The 21,255-nt window shown below is 45.8% G+C and overlaps 1 long non-coding RNA gene across 5 annotated transcripts; it reads right to left on the reverse strand.

Moving 5' to 3' along the window:
* Window positions 1-1,820: 1,820 nt before the first annotated feature.
* On the reverse strand, window positions 1,821-21,053 carry LOC146205196 (uncharacterized). Of its 5 annotated transcripts, none has more exons than XR_014704154.1 (4): window positions 20,727-21,053; window positions 19,839-19,935; window positions 2,427-2,528; window positions 1,821-2,083 (listed from the first exon to the last, which is right to left on the reverse strand). It is a non-coding gene; the product is annotated as an uncharacterized LOC146205196 (long non-coding RNA). The 5 variants fall into 5 exon arrangements; XR_014704152.1 differs by having other exon boundaries at window positions 19,839-19,986; XR_014704151.1 differs by having other exon boundaries at window positions 19,839-20,006.
* Window positions 21,054-21,255: the final 202 nt, after the last annotated feature.

Consider the following 21,255-nt stretch of genomic DNA (forward strand, 5'->3'; position numbering starts at 1 on the left):
ACAGCCCAACAGCTTGAGTAAGCTTGAAGCATGCAATAAAAATGGATTCCTCACAGTTAAGCAAGGTGCGAAACTTCTGATTATCGGTTTTCAGATGGGCATCTTATGCTCAACAGCTGTGCAGGAAACATGGATTTCATGTTTGGCGAAAGGAATTTTGGCTTTGTACACATCTTTGAATGAAGCTGAGCATTGGGCTTTTCAAACTGCATCATTTCATTTTTTGCATGTGCAGCTTTGTGGCCAAGCTTTACCTTAGCTTTGGAAACAGGTGCCGGCTTTGTCACTGCAGCCTCCTTGCACACAGCGCAGGTTGTGCACAAATGTTGCTTGTTTGCAAGGCAAAATCTTGTAGAAAATGTTTCTACACCTGAACTTAAGCCTACAGGTACACCAGCTGGGAAAACTTTTCATGCCGTGGATCTGTTTTCAGCCATGTTCACTTGTACCCTGCTGCGGTGGCTCAGTGATAAGAGAGCTTGATTGCTGATCCCAAAGATACAGGTTTACTCTCAGCTGCGGTGGCAGCTGATGGAGGCGAAATGCAAGGCGGCTTTGTACTTTGCGATGTCAGTGCACATAAAAAACCCAGGTGGTCAGAATTTTCTGGAGCTGTCCACTACAGCATCCCTCATAGCCAATAGACATTAAACCCCATAAACCGAACAGAACACTTGTCAACTGTAAACTTCCATGAGGAGAAAACAATCTATGCAGCTCAAAAGCAGGCCCTGTGGCTGCATACAGTTCACCAAAATGTACATGCGAAATTAATTGCAAAATAAAGTACAATCCCTTTGTGCACGTTACATAAGGCATTGCAATCCAAGGAAAGCACAGATGGTGGAGGTAGGTGCAGCGTATGTCGTTATCAAAAGGCAGTATTTCTGTGCATATGAGCAAAGTATATGGGGTTTTATTTCCGGGCTGTTGGAGGGCCACAATTTTAGCCTCTTGGGAACCTTTATTGTGCACTACTAATACTGCTGCATATCATACGGGCATTTTCGCATATTGCCTCTATTGAAGCAGCATCACTTTTTTAGGTAAAAGTGAATATTCTAGTGTCTCATTGCAGGTCTGCAATAATCATTGTAAAAATGGTGAGAATCTTTCAGACGACTGTGTACAAACTTGACTAACTACACATAACTTTCTGCATCCACAAAACCATATGCTGGCTTAGTCCTTTATCTCAGAGCTTCATTTGTCATTGGCAATTGTGCCAGTATTGCCAGTGACAAGTGGCACTTGTCCAACCTGCTCTTACATTGCTTGCACTGCCAATGAAAAAGGAATAGATTTGGTAAATACATTGACTGCATTTTCAACTCTACAGAGCCATAGTTATCCATGGAAAAAAATGCGCATTTCAGTCTTTAGCACACATTTTTGGCATGACAAAAGTCATTTTATGATAGTGCCACACACAAAGAGTGCCGGTGGCACCTCAAAAAAAAAAGATCTCTTTCGTAAAGTAGTTCAGACAGCAGCTTCGCTGACAATCTAGAATTTGTACCCGACAGTTACTCGACCCCGTTTGCGATGTGCATAAACTGGTAAAAAAAGAAAAGATGGCGAAGTGACAGCATGCTTACTAATGAAGGAAACTTTTTAGAATTAGAATGGTATGAAAAACATTACAACTAAACCTGGCGATGTTAGTATGTTTTTCGGGAGCTAATTTGGCGGTTACAGGGTTAACGTGCAGCTAACTTCATATAATTAGCATCAATTAAATGCTGTGTATCTTGGGGACCATCATTAACAATATCATGCATGTGAGCCATCACATGCTTGAGTTCATTAAACATACAAAATACGTAGGCACCTTTTATTCAGATAGCATTTGTATACAAAATCAAAAGCACCATGGCAATGTCAGAAGCAGCTTAGGCATATAAGCACAGCCTATTTTGAACATGATGTGGAACAGGTTCCTTAGCCCTCATATTTTTCAAAGTCGGCTAACAAACAGATGTGCATTTGCAAAAACCTGCATGGTATGCAGATGAGCCATTCCTGCCACTAACAAAATGAGCCACTTCACAGATTTCCATATGGTCCTTCCAGGCTTTGAACTCTGCAAAAAGAAAGATTTTCCAAGTTGTCAAAAGTGAGTCTCAAAAAAAGACAGTAAGAAACAGAACTCTTGTAGACTGGAAAATACAAAATACAAAAAAAAAAGTACAGGTATTGCCAACACCAGCAAATTGCATAAGTAAACTGCATATGTTGACATCAATTTTTGGAAGCAGATTTCAGAGGCTAGGCTACACTGCCATGCAGTCAGCCATAACTACTGCTAGATGAATGTCAACATATCCAAAATGAGCTAGATAACTTGTCAAGTTGTCTTTTGTGTGCCTTTATAGACGCTCTGGCTAGGCTCAAACATGGCAAATAGACTTGTCCTCCGCACTCACCGGTTCTTCACGATGCCTGTCACTGGCAAGGCCTAAAGCTTTTCCCATTGGTTCATTGACTCGAACGAGAACATCTTCGGTGTAACTCCGCCTGGTTGGGTACTTGAAACAAAAGTTAAAGAAACACCATCACCAACCAAATTTTTTATTAGAACCAGACGTTTCGGGTCCAACTCGGTCCCTTCCTCAGGGGCGACTAAAGTTTGAGGCCCGCAGTAGCAGGCACACGTGGCGAAGTCCAATTGTGTAGCAGAGCCAGGGTAGCGTCCCCGGATTCCAGTTCACTGCTGCAGCTGTCAGCCGGATGGATGAACCGAAAAAAGACGTGACAACTTTTGAAAGGATTGGTCTCCACATCAAGTATGTTCACCTCGTCAAAGGCGATTTTGTGGTCGGCGCATTCGCAGTGCTCGGCGAGGGGGGTTGCTTTTCGAGTTCAATTGCCGGGCGTCATTTTTGTGCTGCAATATGCGCCGACAGAGATTTTTTGTTTCGCCGATATACGAGGCAGAGCACTCTGAGCACTAGAGATTTTATAAATAATGCCTGGTTATTTTTCTCTGGGAATACGATCTTTTGGTAGCGGCAGAAAATGGCAGACTGTTGAGGTAGGTTTGTGCGACATACAGACGTGTTTGCGCAGGATGCGTGCAAGCGCCTCACTGGTGCCCGCCACGTATGGGAGCACAATGCGAGGGCGCTTTGTCGTGTCCGTGCTGACTGACCCTCTTGTCCTGCTAGCTCGACGGCAGGAAGCACATCGGAATGAAGGCGCGTGTACAGCCATTCTTCTTCAGATCGGCTAAACATAGGCCGCTGCCTGCTACTGCGGGCCTCGAACTTTAGTCGCCCCTGAGGAAGGGACCGAGTTGGTCGCGAAACGTTGGGTTCTAATAAATAATCTGGTTGGTGATAGTGTTTCTTAAACTAGTGGTTCATCACACCGATTAACAAGCTAATGGCAGAAGGAGCACAGGTAACTTCTTCAAGAGCCTACATATGCTCTTTGCAACCATGTGTTCTTATCCCATCAATTACTATCAGCCAAAAAGAACTCAGTACTCTGTTTGACAGCATTATCTGCACACTGGATTCACTTTCAGAGTTTATTTTGTTCAACAAGGTGGCCAATCACGACAAAGGCACTGGTCATCAAACAACAGAAAGCCCAGTGCTCAGTTTAAAGGCAACAAGGAAACAGAGGTAAACCTGCCAAGTACAATGATCAAGAACAATGTAGAAGCAGTGTTGTGTTGTGGCAATTATTCGAGGTAAATCTCTGTGCATCATCATTGTACAACAAAAAAGAGTAAAAGCTGCGTCCAGGTGGCGTAAAGTGTGAAAAAAAAAAAAAAAAAAAAGCTTTGCGGTATGACTTCCCCCTCAAAGAAGCATCGGCCCAATGCTCTACATTGAATAGAAAGGTAGGCAAAAATAAACATCAAGCAAAATATAAACAGTGTCCATCAGTTATAATAGGGATAGGCACACAACATACAATTTCTGGACATGTATCACCCCTGGGGTGCTGTCAGCAGCATCTGGGGACAATTCCATAGCCCATTTCATCTAAATGAGTGAACTTGATTTGCGGAAACAGCAGCATAAAATTTATGGTTTTCATTAAATCCACGATGGCGATTCAGCATCCAAACCTAGAGTCTGTCTCCTGGCTTGAAATTTTCATTGTCATTGTAGGTTACGTTAGGCATTGGTGCCTTGCTGGCTTTTTATGCGCAGCTGGGCGAGTCGTCGGGCTGCTTCTGCACGTTGAAGGTAGGCAGTGACACTGAGGCTGTCCTTTTCCGTTACATGTGGCATCAGCATGACATCGAGTGCTGTATTAAGGCGAAAGCCTTTAAAGGGAAACTGCACCGGTTGTAGATCTTGATGAGTTTCAAGGAATCAAATGATTACAGCTTCCAGGTTAAGCATGCAAGATATCTTCGCGCTAGCATTTCAAACAATGGCGCAAATAGCGATTTAAACCGCTTCAGCTATCGAGCTTCTCCTCACCACACAGCGACGCGTGGGGGGCACATAATGACATCATTGACGGCACCGGTATGTTTCCCGCATAGAATGGCTTGCTTGGAAGAAGTAAAAACAAGGCTACCAAAATTGAAGGCCCAGAAACATTGTTTGATGGCATCAAAAAAGGCACCGCATGATGTGGGCGAAGGTAACGAAAAGAAAAAATATTACCGTCCGTGATGTCATCATTGAGCCTCTACGCAGTCCTTCAGTGCTGTGAGGAGAAGCTCGAATTGTAATCGTTGATTACTTCATCAGTTTTAAAGACAGCACAATTACCGACAGCTTCATCATCATCATCATCAGCCTGATTATACCCACTGCAGGGCGAAGGCCTCTCCCATATTTCTCCACTTAACCCGGTTCTGTGCTAGCTGCATCCACTTTACCCCTGCAAACTTCTTAATCTCATCCGCCCACCTAACCTTCTGCCGGCCCCTGCTACGCTTTCCTTCCCTTGGAATCCAGTTTGTTACCCTCAGCGACCATCGTTTATCCTTATGTTACCCTCAGCGACCATCGGTTACTGACAGCTTATGGAGAGTCAAATTCTTGAATGTCGCAGAATTCTCGAAAAATGATGCAGCTGCGCTTTAATGGCTCATACTGTCGGCGTTCGTTCGGTCACAATATAGCTTTCAATCAAATTACATCACCTGAAACCGAAACTAATGTCACTGGAAAGATAAAAATCCTGCATTTACCGGGAATCGAACCTGCATTCCTCGCATCGCCAGCCTAAGCTTTAACCAACTGCGCCACGCCCGGGATCGTGAACTACACATTAATCTCGTCTACAGTGATTTGGTTTGGTTTGGTTTGCGGGGTTTAACATCCTAAACTGACTCAGGCTATGATAGATGCCGTAGTGGAGGACTCCGGAAATTTTGACCACCTGGGGTTCTTTAACGTGCACTGACATTGCATAGAACACAGGCAGCCTTGCTTTCGTCTCCATCGAAAAGCCGCTTTCGTCTCCATTTTGCCGCCGAAGCCCGGTTACGATCCCGCATTCTTGGAAACAGTAGTCGAGCGCCGTAACCACGGCGCCACCCCGGCAGGCTCTTGTCTATCGTGAGGATGAGTTAAAACACACATCATAATTCTCCTTGTCTGCATGATGCTGATGCGGCCACTCCCCTTTGTAGCGAGGGATCACAGAGTTCTTCATTAGGCTAATATATAAAGGAGTAGAAAAAGAACAAAAACTCTACCAACTGCTGTGCATTGGTCAAAAGTCCAGAAAAAAGAAAAGGGGAAGGAAAAGAAGGGTGGAGTCCTTCAACAATCTGCTCGTTTACGCCACCAGTCAAGGCGGTGCTTTGTCACCTCTACTGTCCTACACAGGGTGTGCTCTTTGGGTGGTGACATAGACTGCAGACCAAGTGCTGTCGAAAGAGTCTCCATCAGTGCTGATATCGCAGTTGTAGGGGGGGAAAGCCACAGTTTCGGGCACTCGATCACAACATGCTGTATGGTTCTATTGGCTGCGTCGCACTTGGAGCACTTGTGCGCAGAAAACCACTCCGTGCCTCGCAGAGTAACCCGCTGCCGTCCGCTGTCTCGTGTGTTATAGATGTTCTCATTAGCGATCGTGTGTTTTGTGCTGGAGTCCACCGCCAGGGATGACTTCGCCCGTGCTTCGCTGTGCCATCTCTTCATTTCTGCTTCTCAAACCTGGTTATGGATCTGCTCTCTCCACGCAAGCTGGAATATCTCCAACAGGCCGGCTTGTGTTGTGTTGTGTTGTGTTGGGTTTTATGGCGCATAAGCAACTAAGGCTATCATGCGCCAAGAGCGAGGTTAATGTATGTTCTGGTTGCAAAAGAGGAAATGGATATGTTTAATCTATAGTTTATTTAAAAAGTTTCCTTCTTCTAGGAAACTGAGAACAGAGGCTAGGTTTACAAGTGCTCTTTCTCCTAAAAGCAAGGTGGGATGAAATGGGATGTTATGATTGTAAAATATAGTAAAATGTTTTCTCCGTAGTGTCTCAAGTTTTGAGCATGTAATTAGAATGTGGTTTACAGTGAGTATCTCGTCGCATTCTTCACAGGTCGGTTTGTTATGTTTCATTAGCAGAAAGTTATGTGTAAGATGAGTATGTCCAATACGAAGACGGCATACTATCACTTCCATAAAACGTTGTTGATGTGTGCTCGATTTCCATTCTCCTAGTACAGGCTTTATGAGACGCAACTTATTATTTTCTTGGTTGTTCCATCTGGACTGCCATTTATTGATCTGTTTATGTTTTATTAATTTCAAGCAATCACTATGTGGTATGTTTACTTTCTGAATCAATTTGTTGTGGGCAAGTGCAGCACATTTGTCTGCTCTTTCATTGCCGTCAATGCCTACGTGACTAGGGACCCAACAGAACACTATGTTGTGTCCTTGTGTCGTGATCATTTTTACATTATGTATTATGTCACCGATTAGAGGCATGGCAGCATTCCTGTGATTTAAAGCCATCAGTACACTCAACGAATCGGTGTAGATGACACTGTTCCCAATGCTTTCATTCACTATTTTTTCTACAGCTGTCAGGATAGCATAGGATTCAGCTGTAAAGATTGATGCGCACTGAGGAAGCCTAATTATTTGTTGCCAGTTCTCTTCAACTACGGCACAGCCAACATAAGTAGAAGTTTTTGATCCATCTGTATAAAACTCTGTATAATTACTGTACTTTTCTTTTATTGTGCGAAATTCTTGTATTATATGCTCTTTAGGAGTTTGGCTTTTGTTGAAGTGTGTTAGAGTGAGATCACAGACATTTGGAAGTTTGTACCATGGGGGTAGGGGGCTGTTTTTTGGTGCAGTGTCGGGCAAGGTGTCCAGAATTTCTAACTCACTGCAAATGTTTTCGAAACGCATTATCAGTGGCCTCGTCGCTTGTGGTTTATTTGTGAAAATTACTCGTGAGCGGCATGTTGAGACTATTGGATAGCAGAGGTGTTTTTTCTGTGACCTTATTCTAAGGACATAAGCACATGTAAGTGAAGCCCTTCTATCTTTCAGCGGAGGCTCATTCGTCTCTGCATACAGACTATCAACAGGGGAACAGGCCGGCTTGTGGAATTCCGTACTCCTCTGTCAACCTTCGCGTTCAAAGCATCCATCTGGTGTTGGAGCACTTGAGTACGATGTACTTGTATACCTCGCTGGACCATCTATGGTAAAGTGGTCAGCCGGCGCTGCAAGGCAAGCTTGACGGTTGTCTCACATGCGACGATAGTAGCGCTGACAATAAAGCTGCAATTAGTGATAATGACAATGAGAGCAAACGTGATGCACCGTGTGCACCAGCAACGCTCAGCCTTTCGCACTTCTGCAGTGTAGATTCCACAGTGCTCTTGGAATTTTCGGGCTCCCTGCCATACACAAGGTGGAATGGAGTTGACCTGCTTCTCCGCTCCTAGCCGGCAGCAACAGCGTGGCGGGCTACTGTGCTGACATTAAAGCGAGAAACTAGTTACATTGGCTTAACTTTCAGGCTGACTGACTGCTAATGCATGCAAGGAGGACAATGCCACGGACAACGAGAAGTGGGGTTTTTACACGACGGATATTATGATGTGCTTCTCGCTTTCTACAACGATAATTAGTCTGAAGAAGCCTTTGGCCCTTTGCTTCGGCGTTGCGAGTCAGGTAGTCAGTTGCTACTATTATCCACTTGTTGCTAGATGTCAATGTCGGGAAATGACCTAGTAAGTCCATGCCGATCTGTTGGAATGGCCTCGCAAGTGATTGGTTTGGTTGTATATCCTGCAGTCTTGTTAGCAGTGTTCGGTGGCGTTAGCAGTCGCAGCAACTCCTGACATAGTGCGTGACATTAGCAGATAGACGAGACCAATATGGGCCCATATTATTCAACCTGAATGCGAATGAGAGTAAAATAAAGTTTAGACGCCCAGCTGTGGGCTCATCATGAGGGGCCTGTAGGATTTCATCGAGAAGGCCCACAGGGACAAGTAAGTAGGCGGTCAGGGTGCGAACGCCATTATAAAGTGCAAGGGAGGCTAGTCCACGTTTGAACACTCTAAGCGGCAAGGATGACTTTCCTTCAAGGTAGTCGAAGTCTGAGTGCTGAAGTTGCGTGAAGTAGGCTCCAAAATAGCATCGTTATTGTCTTCTTCCAGCACTTTTGGACAGGGGTTTGTGAAAAGCAGTACCATGTGTGCGTGGCCAAAATAGGTGTTTAGAGCAGCTAAATGGAGCAGAAAGCAGGACAGACGTTCTGAAACAGCTAGGGAGCAGAAATGTTAATGTTTTATAGCAGAAATATTGGCTTTTTGAAGAAACTTCAGAGCACGTGGTCAATTAAATCTCCAATAAGTCATAAAGGCCTTTCTACCCTTCTTGGCAGCAGAAATTGTGCTGCTTACAAACAGGCCCGCTGTGTTCCGAAGATGTTTTTTACTGCGGACTGACTGTAACCAACATGTGACCAGCGTGCAGTTTAAAGGCCCATTCACGATTGAGGATTGCAAAGGGTGTGCGATTAAGGAACCGCTCAGATTGACCGATGTTCACACTTGTAAAGGCAAACCGTGGGTCGCTTTCCCAAACTGGCCTCGTTCAGAATGAGACTTGTCGACCTTGACTGCTCATCAAAACAGAAGCCGGATGTAAACCGAACATCGACTCATATCAACTGTGTTGCTGATTGGTAACCGATTTAAGATCAGGAAGGAAACGTTGGACATGTGCCTTTTCATATATAGGAGCGTTTGTTGCTAAACAAGCTAACTCTCAAAACGTAAGAATAATGTGCTTCAGATTGTATGTTTAAATAATGCAGCATGAGCACATCTATTTTAGCCTTCTCGACAATCTCTAGACAAGACAATCCCAAAACAAGTCCAAGGATCGCTAAGGTTGCACACTATAGTGAAGGCTTGCCAAAGTAAAAAAAATATGGGAATGAAATATTTTTGCTGAAGAAAGAAAAAGGCTCTCAGTGACCACAATCCATGGCATGCATGCAAGAGTGCCGCAGTCACCATGAATAGCAGAAAACATGGGGATGATATTGCCGGGAAACCTTCAAAACTGTATTTGTTTTTTAACAGCCGCCGGCATACAGGCATATCACTCTGATTCTGGATCGCGTATCAGTTCCGTAATCTTTGTTTGTTAATGCTTGATGTCGTGAGTCACACCTTTATCAGTTTTGTTGTAGCGCAAGATGCACAGAGATCTGTCTCGAAGGTTCCGGCCACTCGGGTGTCTTTCCACAATGTTCCAGCCCGTGCTGGTAGCTGTTTGCGACGTTATCTAGATTGTTCTGTGCAGCCTTTAAATTGATCGTTGACGAGTGTGACGAGCATTCTTTGTTCGACGATCGACGAGCACGTTTCTATCGCCGCCGCCGAGTTGCTTAGTTCTTTTGCGGGCGCAAGTCAGCCCAAATAATGAGTTTCTTTAGTGCAATTATCGACCCTTCATTTGTGTCGTCGACCTCGTCACCACTACGCGACATCTGGTGGTGGTGCTGCCTTTGATCCTTCAAGCGAAGACCCAAGCCGTGTTGCTGTCACCCTGGAAGACCAGCCTACAGGTCACCGAGCCAGCCGCCGACTTCAAGGCCTACAACCCGAACACGGTCTGCTGCCTGACCCCATTCGATCTCGGAAGGCATCGACGCTGACAATGGCCCAGCCTACAGCACCGGTTGTTTTCGTCCAACCCCGTGAGGCCCCCTGCTTCCATGGACGACCGGATGAGGATGCTGGAGACTGGATGGACCTTTTCGACCGTGTGACAGAATTCAACGGCTGGAACGACGCTGTGAAACTCAGGCAGGTCTACTTTGTTCTTCAAGGACATGCCCGAGTTTGGTTCGAGAATCATGAGGCAGCTATGAAGGATTGGGACATTTTCAAGGAAGCGTTTTTGACTGCCTTTTCAAGCGTCGTCCGAAAGGAAAGAGCCCAGGCCCTCCTTCAGTCAAGACTTCAACTTCCTAACGAGCCTGTCCTGGCGTACGTTGAAGAGATGAAGCGCCTCTTTCGCTACGCCGACCCTAACATGACTGAAGGTGAGAGAGTCAAATTTTTAATGCGAGGCGTCAAAGAATCGCTTTTTGCAAATCTGTACACCCGGATGCGCCACTACGAGCGACCACTTCAGCCAGACTATTCAAGCCACCACCCCAGCACATCTGCATGCGGAAAGAACGTTCGGGACCTCATCCGGGAGATCGTGCGAGAGGAGCTCCGCCGATTGATGCCATCATCGCAACAACCCCAGGTGGCGACGCTCGCGGACGTCGTCCGTGAAGAAGTCCAGCAGGCGCTGGGCGTTCCTCAAGCGACGGCTGCGGCTGTTCCAGCACAAGAGGCAACAGCAATGAACTACGCTGGTGCATTACGTCGCCCTGCGCCCCGACGTGATGACTTTCCGAGCCCGAACACACCCTCCTGGTGTGTTCAGGCGACATTTATCATCCTTCACGTTAAGCAATGGCCTCCTCGTGAAGAAGAACTTCGCACCCAACAAGACCGCGCAGCTTCTCGTAATGCCTAAAACCCTTCGGCAAGAAATTCTGCAGGCGTTGCACGATGAGCCCACAGCAGGCCACCTCGGATTTGCGCGCACGTTGCGTCGAATCCAGGAGTATTAACTGGCCGCGACTGCCTGCCGAAGTTGCCCACTATGTGAAGACGTATTGTGAGTGCCAACGACGCAAGACGCCACCGATCAGACCAGCAGGACTACTAAACCCAATTCCGCCCCCAATCCTTCCCTTTCAACAAATTAGGATGGATCTCCTCGGCCCCTTTCCATCTTCGTCTATGGGTAGCAAGTGGATCATCGTGGCCACTGACTACCTTACCCGTTACGCCGAAGCAAGAGCACTACCAAATGGTACCGCGGCAGAAGTCGCCAAATTTTTTGTCGAACAAATTCTCTTGCGACACGGCGTCCCAGAAGTGCTCATCACGGACAGGGGAACGGCGTTTACGGCAGAGTTGACGCAAGCCATCCTGGAATACAGTCACACAAGCCATCGACGAACAACTGCGTATCATCCCCAGACCAATGGCCTTACGGAGCGCCTGAACAAAACGATCGCGGACATGATCGCTATGCACGTCGACGCTGAACACAAGACCTGGGACGCCATCTTGCCGTACGTGATCTTCGCGTATAACACGGCAGTCCAGGAGTTGACCAGAGCGACCCCGTTTAAGCTTGTGTACGGCAGGGAGCCCACGACGACGCTCGACGCAATGCTGCCGCACGTAACCAGCGAAGACAACCTTGACGTCGCCGCCTACCTGCAGCGTGCAGAGGAAGCCCGACGACTCGCACGGCTGCGTATTAAAGACCAACAGCGCACCGACAGCCGACGATACAATTTACTACGACGCCACGCGGAGTACAAACCAGGAGACCAAGTGTGGGTTTGGACACCAATTCGCCGTCGCGGATTAAGCGAAAAGTTGTTGCGTCGATACTTTGGGCCGTACAAAATAATTCGCCGCGTCGGACCACTAGACTATGAAGTCATTCCCGACGGAACCTCAGCATCACAACGGCGATGCGAACGCCCAGAAATTGTACATGTTGTACGACTGAAGCCATATTACGCGCGTTAAAGAATCTGTGGTGTTTAAACTTTGCAGTGTTTAAGTTTCTTTGTTTTGGAACATCGAGGCGATGTTTTTTTTAAGGGGGGAGTAATGCCGCGAAACCTTCAAAACTGTATTTGTTGTTTTTTAACAGCCGCCGGCATACAGGCATATCACTCTGATTCTGGACCGCGTATCAGTTCCGTAATCTTTGTTTGTTAATGCTCGATGTCGCGAGTCACACCTTTATCAGTTTTGTTGTAGCGCAAGATGCACAGAGATCTGTCTCGAAGGTTCCGGCCACTCGGGTGTCTTTCCACAATGTTCCAGCCCGTGCTGGTAGCTGTTTGCGACGTTATCTAGATTGTTCTGTGCAGCCTTTAAATTGAGCGTTGACGAGTGTGACGAGCATTCTTTGTTCAACGATCGACGAGCACGTTTGTTCCTATCGCCGCCGCCGAGTTGCTTAGTTCTTTTGCGGGCGCAAGTCAGCCCAAATAAAGAGTTTCTTTAGTGCAATCATCGACCCCTCATTTGTGTCGTCGACCTCGTCACCACTACGTGACAATATCGTGTGACGTCAGCGCCCAAGGTTGCCAAACCATAAAGCTGCTTTCGCTATTAATAATAAAAATTTATTTTAAACTATCCACTGTACTGAAATCTCAAATTTCAAGGATTTATAATCAACGTGAATGGAGTGAAATGCAATAATCAGTTTATGCTCAAATTTTAGCTGTCATGACCCCTTTCATCATCATCATCAGCCTGATTATACCCACTGCAGGGCGAAGGCCTCTCCCATATTTCTCCACTTAACCCGGTTCTGTGCTAGCTGCATCCACTTGACCCCTGCGAACTTCTTAATCTCATCCGCCCACCTAACTTTCTGCCGCCCCCTGCTACGCTTTCCTTCCCTTGGAATCCAGTTTGTTACCCTCAGCGACCATCGGTTATCCTCTCTTCGCAATACATGTCCTGCCCATGTCCATTTCTTCTCCTTAATTTCCACTAGAATGTCGGTAACTTGAGTTATTTCTCTGACCCACTCTGCACGCTTTCTATCTCTTAATGTTACCCCTACCATTTTTCGTTCCATAGCCCTCTGGGTTGTCCTCAACTTAAGTAGAACTCTCTTGGTTAGCCTCCACGTTTCAGCCCCATAGGTGAGTACAGGCAAGATGCAACTGTTGTATACTTTCCTCTTGAGCGATACCGGTAAGCTGCTAGTCATAATCTGCGAGTGCTTGCCAAATGCGCTCCATCCCAATGTTATTCTTGTTATTTCCTTTTCATGGTCCGGATCTGCGGTTACTACCTGTCCTAAGTAGACATATTCGCCTACTACTTCCAATATTTCGCTACCTAATGTAAACTGCTGTTCCGTCCCGAGGCTGTTGAACATTACCCTAGTCTTCTGCATATTGATTTTCAAGCCTACCTTTCTACTTTTTCTGTCTAGGTCATCAATCATTATTTGCAGTTCATCCCCTGAGTTGCTTAGCAAGGCAATGTCATCAGCAAATCGCAGATTACTGAGTTATTCTCCATCTACCCTTATCCCTAACTGTTCCCATTCCAAGTCTCTGAATACTTCCTCTAAACAAGCCGTGAATAGTACTGGGGAGATTGTGTCTCCTTGCCTAACACCTTTCTTTATGGGAATTTTGTTACTTTCTTTATGCAGAACTATGGTTGCTGTGCAGCCACTATATATATCTTCCAGCACTTTCACGTACGGCTCGTCTACCCCCTGATTTCGCAATGCCTGCATCAATGACCCCTTTAAGTGAATATAAATAGTTCAAGCATATGGTACCAACCTAAGAAACACTACAGGATTATATGAAAATGTCACTGAACTACGAGCACGTGAATGAATTAAGCTGCTAAATTTGAAAATACACAAGATGCGGGCAGAGTCATTAAATAGAGCCCTAGAACATAATTTTTTCCAACTCCTCACCTTCAGGTGCATTATCTGCTCTGGTTTAGAGCTCTGCTGTTAGTCTTCACATAAAAACAGAACCTCATCTGGACGTAGAACTTCTCTATGCGAAGAGTAATTTTTCTGTCATGGGCAGAATATCCAGGCTCGGGAACCTCTGGGCTTTTCAAAAACATCGCAATATTATGAATGCTGCTTGTCTTAATCTCAATTATTGAAATGAAATAATTTAAGAAAATCGAAATTTCCAGCGTGTTTACGAGCTTTGCAAGCTCTGCAGACGTATAAAGAAGACCTTGGTGGTCAAAATTTGAGATGAATTCGTTTTCTTTTTTTTTTTTGCACACATAATTTGCTCAAAATTAGATACAGAATAAGTACTGCATTTTGATTTGTGCCTGAACTTTCGAGCCACATATCTTGCAATATACCGGGTGCAATGTTGGCTTCAGGCAGAGAATATCTCCAGCAAATATATATATATATTCACCAAACTTTAGGAGATATTTCTCTTACTGTTTATTTTCACATTACTCAATGAATGTGCCACTTGTAGCAGTAACCAATTCAATTCGGCTTCGGAAATGGCTGCGTGCACGGATCAGGTGGTTCTTAGAGGTACTGCCCATTGAGTTCGCAGTGGCGACCTTCAGTTTTTTGTATTATGTGGCCTTTTGTCGGCTTCTCTCTCAACGACGCCGAGTGGATTCAAATCTGGACAACTAGGAGGCCACAAGTTGGGAGTGATGTGGTTATTGGAAGTTGTTGGCTAGCCACTCGTGGATGACGCAGGCGGTGTGGGCGAGAGCCGAATGTTGCTGAAAGACACAAGGTTTTCCTTTCGAAACAGTATCAGTCCAGGGCTTCACAACGGTGGCAAGCACCTCTGCGTAGTCGGCAGCATTAACGCGGAGTCCTTCTGCAAAACAGTGTGGCAGCATGACATCACCCTTGTTGCTGACGGCTGCTGACACCATCACAGACAGAAATTTTGTGTGCAACGCTGTCGGCACCTCATTAGCGCTTCCGTAAAGCTATCTTTCATTATGGCAATTAGCTTTTTGGTCTTGATCGAAATTCTTTTCATCTGAAAGAAAAAAATGAGCGTTCCAGGCTCTTCAGCTTGCCTAGCAAGCGCTTGGACCAGAGCAGAAGATTCTCCTGAGCTTTACCAGAAAAGAATTGCGCCCTCCTCATGACACAGAAATGGTACCTCACGTCCTCGTGCACAGCAAGCCTGACAGCCGATTCTGCGACATTGAGCTCCTTTGCAATGGCCCGCATTGACTTCTCTGGGTTGTCACTCACGATGACTTGCAGCCTCTGAAGAAAATCAGGTGTTCTGACGACGTCTGACCGCTGACTGTGCTTTTTCCTTTTCGCCACAGATGCCACGTCACCGTCACAGCACATCAGTTCTGTCCGCACTTTGTTAACGAAACACTTCGCTACATTCAGAAAGTTGGCAATTTCCAAGTCGCTGTGGCGCGCGGCCAGTGCGATGAGGACTGCATGGCGTTTCATTTCCTGCGTCAACTTGTACGCTTCCATTATTCAATAAAACTGAGCAGTATAAATGATAAGGGGTCAACCAACAAGAAGCCGCATGCCTAGATACATATGCTGAGCCTGCTGGTGGCTATGCACCCAGTGAGCTACGAGACTGCTATAACTGTGCCTAGTGACGGGCAATCAAAGTAGCTTCAACGTCCTCGAGCCTTGCCTCGTGAAGCAAGTGGTCAAATTCATAATTCGCAAAGAACACGCAGTGAGCAAAAAAAAAAAAAAGAGAAATTACAGGCTCTCAATTTGTGTTTAAGTTTTCAGGTGCAATCAAATCCATTCACTACAACCCATCATGCTTCGAAAATCTTAATGAAAAGCATGGGTAAAAAATTGTTCAGAGTGCAATACGAAAGACCTGCAGTAGACCTGCAAGTAGTGCTAAAGGTACACTGAAAGAAAAAGTAGGCTTGCAGCTATGGTATACTGGCTCCTAATCACAAAAACACCACTTTCACTGAAAACAAGGCTCTTATAAGGTAGAAAAAAGAGAACAGAAATGCAGGCATTGCAGAAATACAGAAATCACAAATGCATGCACAATGACATGCAAGGGATCCCGTTGCATGTTTGAATTGTTAACTTTTGTTTCAAAAATGGCAAAAGGACAGGCTAAATATTGGAAGCCAAAAATAAATTTGTGCTTGGCAGTGCCATAGGCAGTCAGTTTCGTTTTGGTATGTTTTGGTTCTTTGAAGTCACAGCTATGCATTTGGCATGCCCACATGGTTTCATTTTTAATATACATGCTTTGGTTTACAAGTGCGGAGCAGCAGAGTTTTCCTCTGATGAAGTTCATGCCTCAGTAAGCGCTTCTCTATTGAAAAATCTGGTATGAAATGCACACAGGATTAAGTTATAACTTACTGGGCAGAATAAACCTGCACAGACCCGAGTGGAGCTGGGAAAGAAAAGAAAGGCTGGAAAAAGTAAGATTTAAAAAGGCATGGGTGCTTAAGTAAAAAAATTTAGTCTCGAACGGGATTTAATCCTAAGTCCTTTGGAGTTTTAACTGAATGTCTTAGCCATTGTGCCACACGAACAGCTGAGACCTCTCGCATTACATTACTTGTGTAGTGCAATTGCATTTTTTACACATATTTTTCACTCACCGCTAAACAATTGCATCCCAAGAGTGCTGAATGCTTTTGCTGGCTGTTAATAGTGTCACCGATGTCTCATATCTATGATAAGCATAGGAGTTTGCCAAACTATCTCGTAATATTTCTATTTCTCTATTTTCTGCTGTCCCAGCGTGCATGCACAGACCTTACTGGCACATCGGTTTGCCATCTGCAGGGCAGCGACGCTAGAGTACACCACATAAGGTGTAGACACGCAAGGAAGCATTGAACGAAAGGGAGCTCAGTTGGTTCATATTAAGAAATACAATTGTGAAGGAAACGAAATAAATTGAGCAAAACAGGCCCTGTGTACCCCTTTTTTCTTTTAACTTTCTGCCACAATGCATTGTTCACCCCTTGCTGCTATTCAAAAAAGACCGTCTGTAGCAGTCTTTACTCGTCACTCGTGATGGTAGCTCGGCAATGTCAGTGGCCGCATCCATAGCTTCGCTAGCTACAAACTTTGCCGCCACGTCGGCGCTCGTACATTCTATCCTGTTAGTCAAGTGACCTCAACTCTAAAAAGCGCCGCATGCTCTGTGGGTGCCAAGGTCAAGATTCACTGCGAGAACTTTGCAGTCAAGCTCAGGATCTATGCCTGGTGCAAACAAATAGACTGCTTTGACGAACTGCAGCTTTAATTTCAGCTGCTGCTAGATTGCACTGCTCGCTATGCATCAAGAATCATGGAGTCTATGTTTACACCATCATTTGCGTCATTTTCCCAAGTCTAAATCCCTCAGAAGGAAAACAGACCTCTTCAACTTCAAATCGAAATATCTCGGCAATAAATGTCTTGCTGCCGGACAAGTGACAAAAAAGTCACGAAACACTGCACTATTGGATTCTGGCAACAAAAAATATTGTGATGGGTCCCATACTGCAGAAAATCTGGCATCCATGAAAAATTATGGGCGTGTATCTAGCAAGTGGCAGGAAGGTGACGCAGCACTGCAATTACTGTCGGTAGGTTGTGTGACATCACAAGGCCACATGACATGACCAAGTCAGCAGGTGCTGCCACACAGGGTGCTTTTTATGGTATCAAGTTAAAAAGGAAAACAAAGAGACCATCGCTTGAAGCAATTACGTGCCACTATTTGTTTCTTGCAGGTGTATCCGTGACAAAGGTTTGTGCATGCAGGGCTACCTGGAATCACTTGAGGCAAATCCTTGAAGCCTTTGTTATGAAATATTAAAACTTTTAGGGGTTCAGCTCTCTTTGAACCAAGTCAAGAGCATTAGCCATCGGCCGGTGCCGCATTTGTAGCTGCCGCTTCAGTCTTGGCTTGATTCCGCATTTGGTAAGCTTCTCGGCAATAGGCTAGTCTGGCTTCTCGTTCGATGTCTTGGCAACCTGTCTGGCATGGTTGCAGTCTCTGTCTTTGGCACAAGTAGATTCCTCTACACCACACTGCCTCCTTTTGTCATGCCGCCTGGTGAATTCGCCCAACACTATGCTCGCGGTCTCGACTGCACTTACCCAGAAATGTTTTAAAGCAACGAACAGAATATGGGTGCACAAAACACAGACAAAAGAACATGTTGGTGCCGCTGCAAATGAATGAACAACGAAATAGCTATTAGAAATGACAGCAGTGCCCACTCTGCTGGCAGAAATCTTGAGCAAAAATTTCTCGTCAATTGGCCCTAATTGGCTATACAAGGCCATGCAACATTTTCCCATGAAAATAGCAGTGACTGAAATTTTTCATACTTTCACAATCATCTTTTAGCAAATAATGACCTCCTTTTGTTTCGCACTACATGCGCCATAGTGTCAGTAAATAAATTGCAATGCTGTTTGTACAGCAAGCGACTGCAGGCAAGGGACACGTCTGGGTGATATTTTTGAGGTAGTCGTGTAAGCCAGATATCACCCAAGTTTCCAAGGCAAAAAAGTTATGGCATGTAATTTCTTCCTAACAAAGATTACCAAAGTACTGCCTGCTGAGAACTTATTCTCGGCAAATAATTTCAAGTGTTTGGAGCAGAGCATGAATTCGGGCAGCCCGAAAACCTGGGCCGGGCTGGAAAATTGCCGTTTTTATGGGTCTGGACCTGGCTCGGGCTTGACATGCAGGCCTGGGCTCGCAGCTTGCAGTGGTGGAACCAGGCCAGGCTGGGTAAAGCTGTGTATGGCTTCTTTTGGAGATGGAATTCCAGCACTAAAATCATTCCAGTGGTTTATGAATAAACCACTACTAGTACATATGTTGACAGAGAATGAGAGAACGCTCGTTTGTAAACAGAGTTTAATCAGTGCCGCTCGGTGTTTTGTCCAAGTAATTTAGTATGAACATGCCGGGCTGCATTCAATGACACAAGTGAAAAAAGTTAAAAAGGAAAGGCTCAAAACTCGATAGCGAACTGTACTACAATGGAGGTGTTATGAAGTGCTGTAACCTGTCATGCATGACACAGCCCGTTTGCATACGCACGTGCCTACTGAAGTACTCAACACTATCAGCTTAGGATTTCTCGGCAATCAGTGAGCAAGAGGGTAGCTTCTAACCTTTGTGTTACCGCTAACGGCTGGACATTTGAAGCCTCATAACAGCCCCTGGACAAGGACCTTCAATTGACTGCTCGGCAGGCAGCCATCTGTTCATAAAAATTCTGACTGTCTGCTTTGCCCCCCCCCCCCCCCCCCCAAAGAATGTCTCTACGCTACAATAAATGCTTTAGGATAAGAGCTTATTGCTTTAGGAATCTTTACATATCCAATAACATATACATGCACAATAAACAGACACTACCGCTTTTCGTCTCCACAGAGATATGGCAATGTGGCTGTGATTTCTTCAATGAATATGTAAATTTTGGTTTTTTCTGCCCTTGCCCACTCATGTTCCTGGGGCAAAGTTGCCAGGGGCAGTCTTTTTGTAGGTGATTAAGCAAAGAACTTGCACCAAGAGCCAATTGCTTATAAGGAGTCATAGTTAAATGCCCGTAATCCATACCTTTTAAATGTACATTGTGCTAGATAGCTTTACATAAAATGTCTTCTCAAAATATTCTTCACCGAGCCTTTGCTTCTGTAGGTGCTTTAACTGTGTCCTTCTCTACCAAGAATATTTTGCAAGGTTTGTCTCTCATCTTGATTTATTGTTATGTGCTAGTTAAGCAATACATTTTTAAGGCGTCTGCTCAGACTTACTTTGCAGGTTTGGCACGGGTCCTGTCGTGGAAGCGCAGGCCGGGTCCGGGCCATGTAATCATTGCCGATGGGCTTGGAACCATGGGCCCGGGATGGTCTTCAAATGTGGGCCAGGGAAGGGGCAGGAAAACCCAACCCGTGCAGGGCTCTATTAAGGAGTGTAAGAAACTAAAGGTACAGGAAAAAAAAAAATCACACACACATAATGGGAGTTCAGTAGCGGGTTCATTACTTCGAAGCACCGCTACGTGGTCTCCGTGCTACAATGGAGTTGTCTAAACGGTATTTACGTTATCATTTCTGTTGTCTCAACAGAGCTTATCCTTTTGTCGTACCCGACGCAAACTAGGTAAAATTTCATCAAGGGTACGCAGAATATCATCCATATAGCTGCCGCTTTTGGCTGTAAAAGGTTCAGTGCTAGTTTCGAGCTTTTGGTGCTCAATATGTATCACTAGTTTCAAGCTAGTGATGCTCGAGCGATATCATAGGCAAGTACTTCACCCGGATGTGATCAAAACGAACAGCGTATGGAGAATCGGGGCCAAGAACGAAAAAAGCATAAAATGAGCTTCGTCGCCCTAAGCAGCTAATCACTGACGAGTGCCGTGAGTATCTGGTTGATAGAAGACAATGCATCAAGCGCCAGTTAGCAGCATCATAAGACAGTGCAGTGCTCGCCTTCAACCGTGCTAAATTGGCGCGTGCTGTAAGTGCATACCTTGGCACAAATCCCTGCAGTATGTGACAAATAAGAACGGTAAGCGGACAGCATATAAACACGAACATTGCACGCAAAAGGGGCAGCTAAAATTTGAACATGGCGGCACCTTCGTTGGCGTGCTTTGTCCACAACTAAACAAATCTTTTCACAGACCGGGCACTAACCTTTCTGTACCGAAGCCGCAGCAGATGTGCCAGGGTTGTTCATGGCGCGCACACCAGTCAGTTCGATCGCACCCGTCCGTGCAACAGGCACAGTCTCGTTTACTACAACAAAAGCCACGGCACCAAACCGCCGCCGCGTCACCGGCGGCACCCCCAAGCAGGGTGGGTGGTGGGTGGCGGGCAATGAGCGGTGGCCCGCCGGCACGCCGTGCCCCCAACTAGGGACAATCTGACCTAGGGATTGCTAGGGATTCAGGGCGGCTGTCCAGCAAAAATCCAGGCAACACTGGCATTATTCATGGCGAGTTTTAGCCGCTCCCGAATAAAGCCCCTCTATCCTTAGGAGAAGGCGCAGCGGCGCCCCTGCCGGCCGTCAGTGTCAACTCGCTTCACTCCAGCTGGCCCCAGCCGCCGCCGGTCGCGCCACTAGAAAGTATTCTAGTTCACTGTAATTCCGTGGTTTCGGCTGATGGCAATGGCAATCACCGAGGACTGGAGATCACCGTGCTGGAGATCAATCGATCATGTG

Source organism: Amblyomma maculatum, chromosome 1 (assembly GCF_055883805.1).
Source record: "Amblyomma maculatum isolate TAMU_Amacu chromosome 1, ASM5588380v1, whole genome shotgun sequence".
Lineage (NCBI taxonomy): Eukaryota > Metazoa > Arthropoda > Arachnida > Ixodida > Ixodidae > Amblyomma > Amblyomma maculatum.